This window comes from Solanum lycopersicum, chromosome 3 (assembly GCF_036512215.1).
Source record: "Solanum lycopersicum chromosome 3, SLM_r2.1".
NCBI classification, from domain to species: Eukaryota; Viridiplantae; Streptophyta; class Magnoliopsida; order Solanales; family Solanaceae; genus Solanum; species Solanum lycopersicum.
The window spans coordinates 36,449,931-36,460,126 of record NC_090802.1 but is presented as its reverse complement, the minus strand read 5'-3'; positions in this window follow the sequence as shown (position 1 = coordinate 36,460,126).

The following is a 10,196-nucleotide window of genomic DNA, read 5'->3' as shown; positions in this document are numbered from 1 at the left end:
TCATAGTTAAATAGTTAGAGAAAAAGCTAGAATGGTTATAAATTACAAAAGACTAATGATAATACTAGAACAGACGGTTATAAATTATCAAACAAAACAGAATTAATAAATAGAATCCAAGGAAAAATAATTTTTAACAAATTTGATTGTAAGTCAGGATATCGGCAGATAAAAATGCATCAAGATAGTATAGAATGGACAACTTTTACCTGTCCCGAAGGACATTTTGAATGGTTGGTTATGTCATTTGGGTTAAAACCCGTACCTCCAATCTTCCAAAGAAAAATGGATAAAATATTTGGAGAATATAAAAAATTTGTTTTAGTATATGTAGATGATATTTTAGTATTTCGTAAAGATATAAAAGAACACTTAGGACATTTACAAACAATTTTTAGGCTATTTGTTAGTAATGGAATAATAATTAGCAAAAAGAAAATAGAATTATGTAAAAACTATATAAACTTTTTAGGAATTACTTTAGGAGAAGGAAAGGTTAAACTACAACCTCATATAGCTAAAAAAGCTCTAGACATGCCAGATAAATTAAATTATTTAAAAGATTTACAAAAATTTCTAGGTATAATTAATTATACAAGACCTTTTATTAAATATTTAGGAAAAATGGCAGAACTATTATACTCTAAGACAGGAACTAAGGAACAAAAAAATTTTAATATTGAAGACATAAAATTAGTACAAAATATAAAAGAAAAAATAAAAAATATTCCAGATCTTAATATGCCATTAGAATCAGACTATTTAATAATAGAGACAGATGAAAGTTTTGAGGGATGGGGTGCAGTATTAAAATCAAGACCACATAAATACAGTTCTAAACAAGAAGAAGAAATATGTGCTTATCAAAGTGGAAAATTCAAAGAAAAGGGTAATAAAGCAAGTATAGATGTTGAAATTTTAGCTGTAATATATCGTTTAAATAGTTTAAGAATTTATATTCTAAATAAACCAGAAAAATTAATAAGAACAGATTGTGAAGCTATAGCAAAATTCCATCAAAAAATTAATGATAAAACTAGCAGTAGAAGACGATGGCTAAATTTTTTAGATACTATATCAATTTATCATTCTATAATTTTTGAGCATATCAAGCGAAATGATAATAGTATTGCAGATCAACTGAGTAGATTACTGATCAAAGTTTAAATTTTACAGAATGAGACCTCTACTACCAGACAAAGGTAAAAGGGTTCAACCTTCAACCTCAGATTTTGCAGACTCTTACAAACAGTCAATGTTATCAAATTTGCATTTTAAACCTCTAGATAAAATTGATGAAGTTAGAATAGAAAGACTGCAGTTTGGACAACAAAACTTAATAGCATACGAGCCGTCTAATTGGACATTCAGACACTTATCTAACTGTCAACTAGACAAACAGCAAACATGTCTCATAGATAATATATGGATAGCACATAATAAAAAAGAAACTAAATATGTAATTGATGTTTTAAATGCTTTAGGATATTATTTTACCAGCAAAAATAAAGAAAATAGATTTAAATATTATGTAGTAATTCATGGTAAAACAAATGGTGTTTTTCAGACATGGATAGAAGTTTTAGACTCTATTAAAGGTCTTCAAAAACCCCTTTTTAAAGGTTTTAATGATTTTACAGAAGCTTTAAACTATGCTAGAGGGATATTAGGGCCAAACTACTATATTTCTCTAGCCTTTAGACAAAACCCAGATAAAACTTCACAATACAACATCCAAAAAGATACAGACAAAATAATATTCTGTGATCATTGCTCATCCATGATCGAAGAATTCAGAAGGCTAAATCTATGAAATGAAGCTCTAACACAAGAAAATGTCAAGCTCAGGGAAAGACTCCAAAGAATGGAAAGCAAAGGTAAGACTAAACAAGATGTACAAACTCAGACAGATATACAGGGTTTTCCATCCCAAATAAAAATGGATGAGATGGGTGTGCATTCCCCACTGAATGTTAAGAAATCCACTGTATCGGATGAAGATACAGCTAGTTCGGTTCAAACGGTAGCCGGTAAAGACTTCTCAAACCCGTTGATGGCTGTCACTTTGCCAAAAAGTGAAAAGGATGAAGGTTCATCTTCCAGCAGAAGGTTACCTCTTTCATTTAACCAGACTCTTAGACAAAAAATCAAAAAATCCCCAAAAAATATAGATCTAGAATCTCTTATAACCCAAACTGTAGAAAAATTACTTAAACAACAACAAGAAAAAGATAAACATATAAACCCAAGCTCAATATAAAGCCCAAGACAAGATTCTATTTCAAGCCCAAATAATTCGGATAATATTTCAGACTCAATGCAATTTGCTCAAGACCCAAACGATGATGACTCTGGTATGAGTTTTGATTCAATTGCATTACATAATTTAGACACTTAAAAAAATATTATTATTATAGTTTTAAAGAGGAATGGCTCTTTTGTCAAAAAATGTGAGTCCCACTTTACTCACTACCGCACATGTGGAAAAACTGTTGGGACACGTCTTTACTTTAAAAAAAAATATAGGTAAGAGATAAGTATTGACAGACAATACTTCAGACAAAGGACTGATAATAATGCAGAAAGAAGGAATCATTTCACGTGCGATGAGGCCCAATGCGTACCCGACGGAGAAGATAAGATTCTTTTTCATTTTGAAGTCCGGAGTTTGAAGTCCAGAAGTGTGTATATAAGAAGACATTATCAGAAGAGGAAAAGTAGAAAGCGAAAAAAGGCGAAGAAATCCACAACCATCAATATTCTAAAATCTCCAAAAAAGTCAAACCTTTTTCCACTTTAAAATTATAAAGTTTGAATATAAAAAAGTTTTCATTTCTTTATTTCAAAGTTTGTGTAAAGTTATTTTGGAAGCTTTTCGGGTTTCTCGAAAGGGAAACTTCACTCTGTTCTAAATAATGTAAGTTTTCATATTTATGTTTCTAGTAAACTTCCCATATATGTAAATTATGTGTGTTACTTGTAATAGGTTAATTATTTAAAAATTATGTAAATTTATTAAAATTTTCATGAATCTATATTACCTAGTATATGGTTAGTCTCTTAGCTTCTTAAAACGTATCGATGGATTAACCTGTAAATTCGTAGGAAATTTTTAGGTTAAATGTTCTGAGAAAAGAACTATGAATAACCAAATCCGGGGTGTGGTTAAAGAAGATTAATTTTAAGAACAAAGGTTAAGAGAAAGAGATGAACAGTAATAATAGATTCATGAATGGACAGAGTCCATAAAAAAAAAGTTAAAACTAGAAACTAATATGATAATTACATAATAGAACAAGAGAGTGAAGGAGTACTGAGTAGGATTGTACAAGATTAAAAGTTTAACGAATTTATTGAAAAAACCACTTTTATCAAAACATCCCTATATACGAGATTAAAAGTTTAACAAATTTATTGAAAAAGTCACATTTATCGAAATATCCCTATATATATATATATATATATATATATATGTATGTATCAATTACAACCTTTAACTCTTATCAACTGAGTTGGCACAATCTTAAAATTTCATTAATGAATACGAAAGGAAGCATCACTGGAGTGAATTCCAACACCATGATTGATTTATAAAAGTTACTAACGAATGTAATATGAAGAAATTGTATATGATCTACTCATAATTAGAGATATGGAGTTCAAATATTATTCATAAAAAATTTCTCGCGGAGTAAGTACATTTCTTCTTAGGTTTTAATTAGATTTACAAATTAAAATTAATTATCATCAATTAAATGTTAATGTTTGATAAATATATCTATATAAGAATTACTATTAAATCTTATATTTTATTAAGTTTTCAAGACACATATTATTATTTGAAAATATAGTATTAACTAATTATATATTTGTAATTGATATTGTAAACTGTAATTGACAAAGAATTTAAAAATAAATACTAACATCTTAGTTAATAAATTAATAAAATTCTAATAAGCACATATTCTGCAAGAATATCATAGACGGCGTATTGAGAAAATAATAATATTAAATATTTATGATTTAATAACATTATTTAAATATTTAATAAAAAGTAATCTTCAAACTCTACAACATTCAATCTAAGTTAAATTTATCTATACTTAATAAAAAGTAATCTTCAACTCTACAACATTCAATTTAAGTTAAATTTATCTATAGAATCATTCAATCAAGAAATTCAAAATTAATAACATCACTTATCATAGATAAATTTATGGATGACTCAATCTTTTTTATGTTTAAAAGGTGTAGTTTTAAAATATTAGGATAATATTATACTTTAAAAATGAAGAATTGCTTTTAAAAAAACTAACATTATGAACAATTATACAGAAGCACATGAAGTAAACGTAAAAAAAAGTAAAAAAAATAAAAATATAATAATATATTTTAACAAATACATTTGAAAAGTAACATTAAAGATCTTTTTTTTAAAAAAAATAACCTTTTTTATTACATTATGTATTAAGTAAAATGCGGAGACGATAATATTATGTGGCATAAATTCTATTAACCAAGACGTATGCTTAGGTATTGAATGAAATTGTTTTTTGGGCATAAACTTATAAAATTTCTCCTGATTTAGATTTAAATAAATAAACAAGTATTTAAAAAGAATTTAATAGATTTTAAAAAAGCTTAAATTTTAATAACACTTTTTATTGTCAGACGATTTAAATTGTTTTTCTCTTTGCCTTTTAATGGGTAAAGGAAGAAAATGATCAATTTGTATGCTTAAAAAACACTTCATCTTTCTTCATTTGCTATAAGTTTGATGCTTTATAGATCTATTTTTAAAAAAAGTTATTTTATAAATTTAAACTCAATGTTTATTTAAAAAATAAATCTAATTAGTCTTTTGAGATGGATACTTCTATTTTATTTTAGTTAATTTTTTATTTTGATTAATATTTAAGATGAGTTAGTTCTACCTAGTGTTTAAAAATTATAAATATTTTTTTTAAAAACTTTATAGAGAAATGTGAACATAGAGGTAGAGAGCATAAAAAAAGAAAAAAAGTGAACAAATAATGGACTTCTGATTTCGAGAGATATTTAGAGATTCATAAATATGATTTACAGTGAAGGAAAATTTATTTATTTATAAGAAAAATATAACTTGATCCTCTTATAGGATTCCTAACCTGTCACGACCCAAATCCGGGCCGCGACTGGCACCCACACTTACCCTCCTATGTGAGCGAACCAACCAATCTAAACCTTAATATTTCAATGTAATATCAACATAAAGTAATGCGGAAGACTTAAACTCATTAATAAACCAATTCAATACTATTATTTCCCAAAATCTGGAAGTCATCATCACAAGAACATCTATAATCAAATTACTAAACTAAGAGTATTCTAAGAAGCTAAAAATACATAAGAAGCTAGTCCATGCTGGAAGTTCAAGGCATCAAGACTTGAAGAAGAAGATCCAGTCCAAGCTAGAAGCATTAGCTCACCCTGAATTTCCGATGTAGTAAGACTGGCTTGAATTACTGTTGAGTCGAAGATGACGGCACGTTTGCTGCACTCCACAAATAAACAAGAAGAAAACAATAAAAGTAGGGGTCAGTACAAAACACGGGTACTGAGTAGATATCATCGGCCAACTCAAAATAGAAAACAGTATGTATTAAGCAATATCCTAAAATCAACTAATATCCTTAGCATGCAGCATTTACAGTTACCATGACCCTTGGTTACAACACCAAGCACATCAATGAGGACTCACACCTCCTCATCATACTCATTTGGGAATTCAGTTCATTAGATTGAATATATTAACATATTTCAAGATTCATTATCTTTATTCCCCTCATGTCGGTACGTGACACTCCGCTCCTCAATATACTATCCTGGTGTCGGAACGTGACACTCCGATCCTCATTCTATCCTGGTACCGGAACGTGGCACCCGATCCATATTCTATCCTGGTGTCGGAACGTGACACCCGATCCTCATATACTATCCTGGTACCGAAACGTGGCACCCGATCCATATTCTATCCTGGTGTCGGAACGTGACACCCGATCCTCATATACTATCCTGGTACCGGAACGTGGCACCCGATCCATATTCTATCCTGGTGTCGGAACGTGACACTCCGATCGTCATATTCTATCCTGGTACCGGAACGTGGCACCCGATCCCCTAATCTCACTACTTTCGTTCATCAAGCCTTCTTTTATACCAAGGCATCATCATTAACAAAGTAGATTAGGGTTTCTTTTCAAGATTTGGGATTCAATAGCTTCATCATGCTTATTTATTCATAATTACATAATCACATCATTCATGCAAGCATACAATTAAGCATATAGAAGGGTTTACAATACTACTAACACATATCATTCACTATTAAGAGTTTACTACGAATAGCATGAAAACCATAACCTACCTCCACCGAAGAATTGCGATCAACAAGCTATCTTCTCAAAATCCTTGCTATCCTCTTCGTTTCTCTCTCTCTCTACTCGTTCTCTTTCTTTTTCTGTCTCTCTTTGTTCTTTCTATTTTTCTTATTCAAACCCTCTTTCTTTTACCCTAATTAGTATATAATTAAGAATAAAAGATGGCAATAATACCCCACTAATTAACTTAAGGTTACCTCTTTTAACCCCCAAGAATTTGAGTTATTAATATAAACCCACGAAATATATAATTATAGCAGGAATAGTCCAAAACGCCCCTTTAAAACTTAACCAGAAATCCGACTCCAACTGGGATTACGCAAGCTGTGACGGGCCGTCGCGCCTGCGACGGTTCGTCCTGCTGTCCGTCGCATAGTTCAGAAACTTGATTTTTGGGTGAATGGCCTGTGACGGTCCGTCTTGCCACTCCGTTACGAAGTTCAGAGAGTCGATTTTCAGTACCCAATTTCAGATTTTCTAAGTGTTTGGAAACGAGACCCTGCGACGGTCCGTCTTGCCCATGACGGTCCGTCGTTGGGTTCGTCGCCTCAGCCTGTTTTTCCAGAAATAAAATCTGCTGCTCAAAACGACTAAACAGGTCGTTACATAACCATTCCTAAAAGGACTCCACAAAATATACATTCATTATAATACAAATAAGTTTATATCACTCCCCTTGAATGTCGATAGATTATGTGGCTTGTCATAATCTTACTAGATAAAATTCTATGGGAAAAAATTATAGTGAAGAAAAAAGAATATGCATATCTAATAATATGCATTATGGATATACCTTATTAAAAAACTTACAAGAAAAATTCAATGTGATAAAACCTTGCGAGGGAAAAAGAATACATCACGTATTAACTCCCCCTTAATGACAACATCAATCCAGAGACTAGAATATTTGTTTTCCAAGCTTGTGTTTCATCTTCTTGTAAGTTGTAGTTGGTAAAGACTTGGTTAATAAATCAATTATAGTATTATTTGAACAAACATGTTGCATGTTGATATCACCATTCTTTGGAGCTCATGTGTACAGAAAAGCTTTGACAAAACATGTTTCCTTCTATCTCCTTTTATGAATCATACCTTAAGGATCAAAGAATTCTGTAAGTTCCTACTTCAACTTCTTTAAGCAAATAATTTATTGCTTTTTGAAAACTCTTCAAGAGTTTTAATTTAAGTCATCAACTTGCATAACAATACAAAAGATTCTTGATTGCTTTAATCTATGTATGAGGATTATAAAAATGTTCTTCCAAAACTTGTATATGCTTTAGATTTTGAATCCATCGAATATTTTCATATCAATTGTGTCAAATTACAACATTCAATATTAAATGTATGACATCTTTTAGTGTCTAGATTACAAGTTAAATAAGTTTTACCCTTACCAGTATTCTTTAATAGATGTAGAATTTGTATCCTCATATTCTTTTACAATAATACACATTATTATATTAAAGCAATCGTCAACGATATAACATATTACATCGATTCACAATATGACATAACTTATTGAGATCTCATGACTTCATTATATTCGTGTAGTCATCCCTCTCATGAAGTTTCATGAAGAGGTATGTCGTAGGCTCTTAAAGAGCATATTACCTCTTTATTATGATTATGATGAAACTTTGATCCTCTCATGTTTTAAGAATAATTTTGTTTAGAATTAATTGATCTATCATGCTTCATGCATGTCGTAGACTAGAATTTTTATAAGATTTTTGGAGCGAGTCCCAGGGAGAGTCTCGGAGTGGGTAATACAAAAACGCTCCGTGGCGTAAACTAAAGATGTAAATCCATAAGACGTAAGTCCTAAAATTTGAGGTGTAAACCCCAATCATAAAAATGTAAGTCCTAGGCATAAAAATGTACGCCCAAGAGTTTTTAATTCATTTTTGTTAACTTTCTTTGTTTTCTCAAATAGTAATTATAATACTTTTTTTTCTTCAATATTGAATATTAATACTTATCTCAAATAAAAATAAGAAATCATTGAAAGGTTTACTTTTACTTATTTTATTAGTAATAAAATTATAAAATGAAATATAGATTATGCCCCATGTTTCAGGGCTTACACCTCGCCCTATGCTGTATAATGCTTTGCCTCACGCCACGCCTTTTAAAACTATGTCGTAGACTCTATCCTTGAGAGACATTCAATTGGAGCATTTGCAACCCTGGATTGCTTCACATCTCCTCCTTATGTTAGACAAACTAACCTACATTTCAATCTACATTGGAGAATTCATATTTGTGTATTATGATATATTCATTGTCGTTGACCACATATACCGCATATCAAAATTATTAGAAGGAAAAATATTTGGTCCCTGATCAAATCAAATGAAAGAAAAATTAAATATTAATTTATTGGTCTAGTACATAAATTACTTTAGTATGTAATATATTAATTTCATACCACAAACATTTATTTTCATAAGCAATGATTGGTTATTTATCTGAGACATTTAATGTCACATTAGCTTGAATAGTTATCAATATTATCAAGATAGATTGTCTTGATTACATATGTTGAAAGTTGTGCTCTTAATTCAATTATTTCGCACAAACAATTTCGTGAATGTCAAATTGAAAGTTGACAATAAATGTACATGTGATTATCTTGCTGATGCATCCAATACAACAATTCACGTGACAAGTAAATGGACTCATATTCACCTTTTATATTTTTCAAAATTTAGAAATTTAGTTTCAAAATTAGTTGATCCAATCAACTCATCATGAAACTAGCAACCTAAAGAATTCTTTTAAAGAATCTTCTAGTTTTTTAATATATGTATATTACTCTCTATGCACATTTTCGAAGTAGACGAATCATTCATGTCAACTAATAAAATTATTAGTGCTAATAAACTCCAAGTTAACTATAATATGTGTTTTTAGTATTATATAAGCAAATTTCAAATTTAGTACCACAGGAGTAAATTTTAAATTTATTTCTTGTTAATATTCTATCTCTTCGAAAGGTGAGTCGTGATCCTAACATGATAAAGTGCAAAACCATATGAGTAAGCTTTACTTTGCACTGTCTCATTCATTTTTGTATTGAGTTTATTCAATCTCAATCAATAGACATTAATCATTAAATGTTTTGGATGAAAATTTTATAACGTTGACTAGGTGAAATGGACTTAATATTATTTATCAGGAAATTGTGCATGTAATCGTATTATATGTGCCATCAATTTTGTAAACGCCAAGCTGCGAGATAACAATAGATATACATGTGACTATCTAGAATAGGACAATGAAGTATTTAAACAACCCACTAGGTGAGTGAATATGTCCACAAATATCCCCACACATATATTGCAAGGATATTGGGAACTCAATCTTAACTTTCGTTGATGGTGGTCTCACAATTAACTTGAGTTGATTACTGCAACCCTTCACCATTTAAAAGATTCTTTAGGGTCTTTAATGAATGTCTATTTGAATTTTCTATAATTCGTCTTATTATTATAAACTCATGCATGATGTCCCAAACTTAATGCAAAAGTATGAAAATATTGAAATTAGTACACTTCTTATTTACCATAAAATGTGCCTCAAGTGCACTAATTCTTGCTCAATACAAGTCAAAAGATAAAGTACGAGCATTATTCGATGAAACATGTCTCCCTAGAGACATTTTTGTTTATACCACGTCCACTACCAAGTGTCGGGACTTTTTCCACGCCTTGCATAGTGAGCATATACCTTTTTTAACTTAGAGAGAATGAATTTCTACGTATTTTTAACATT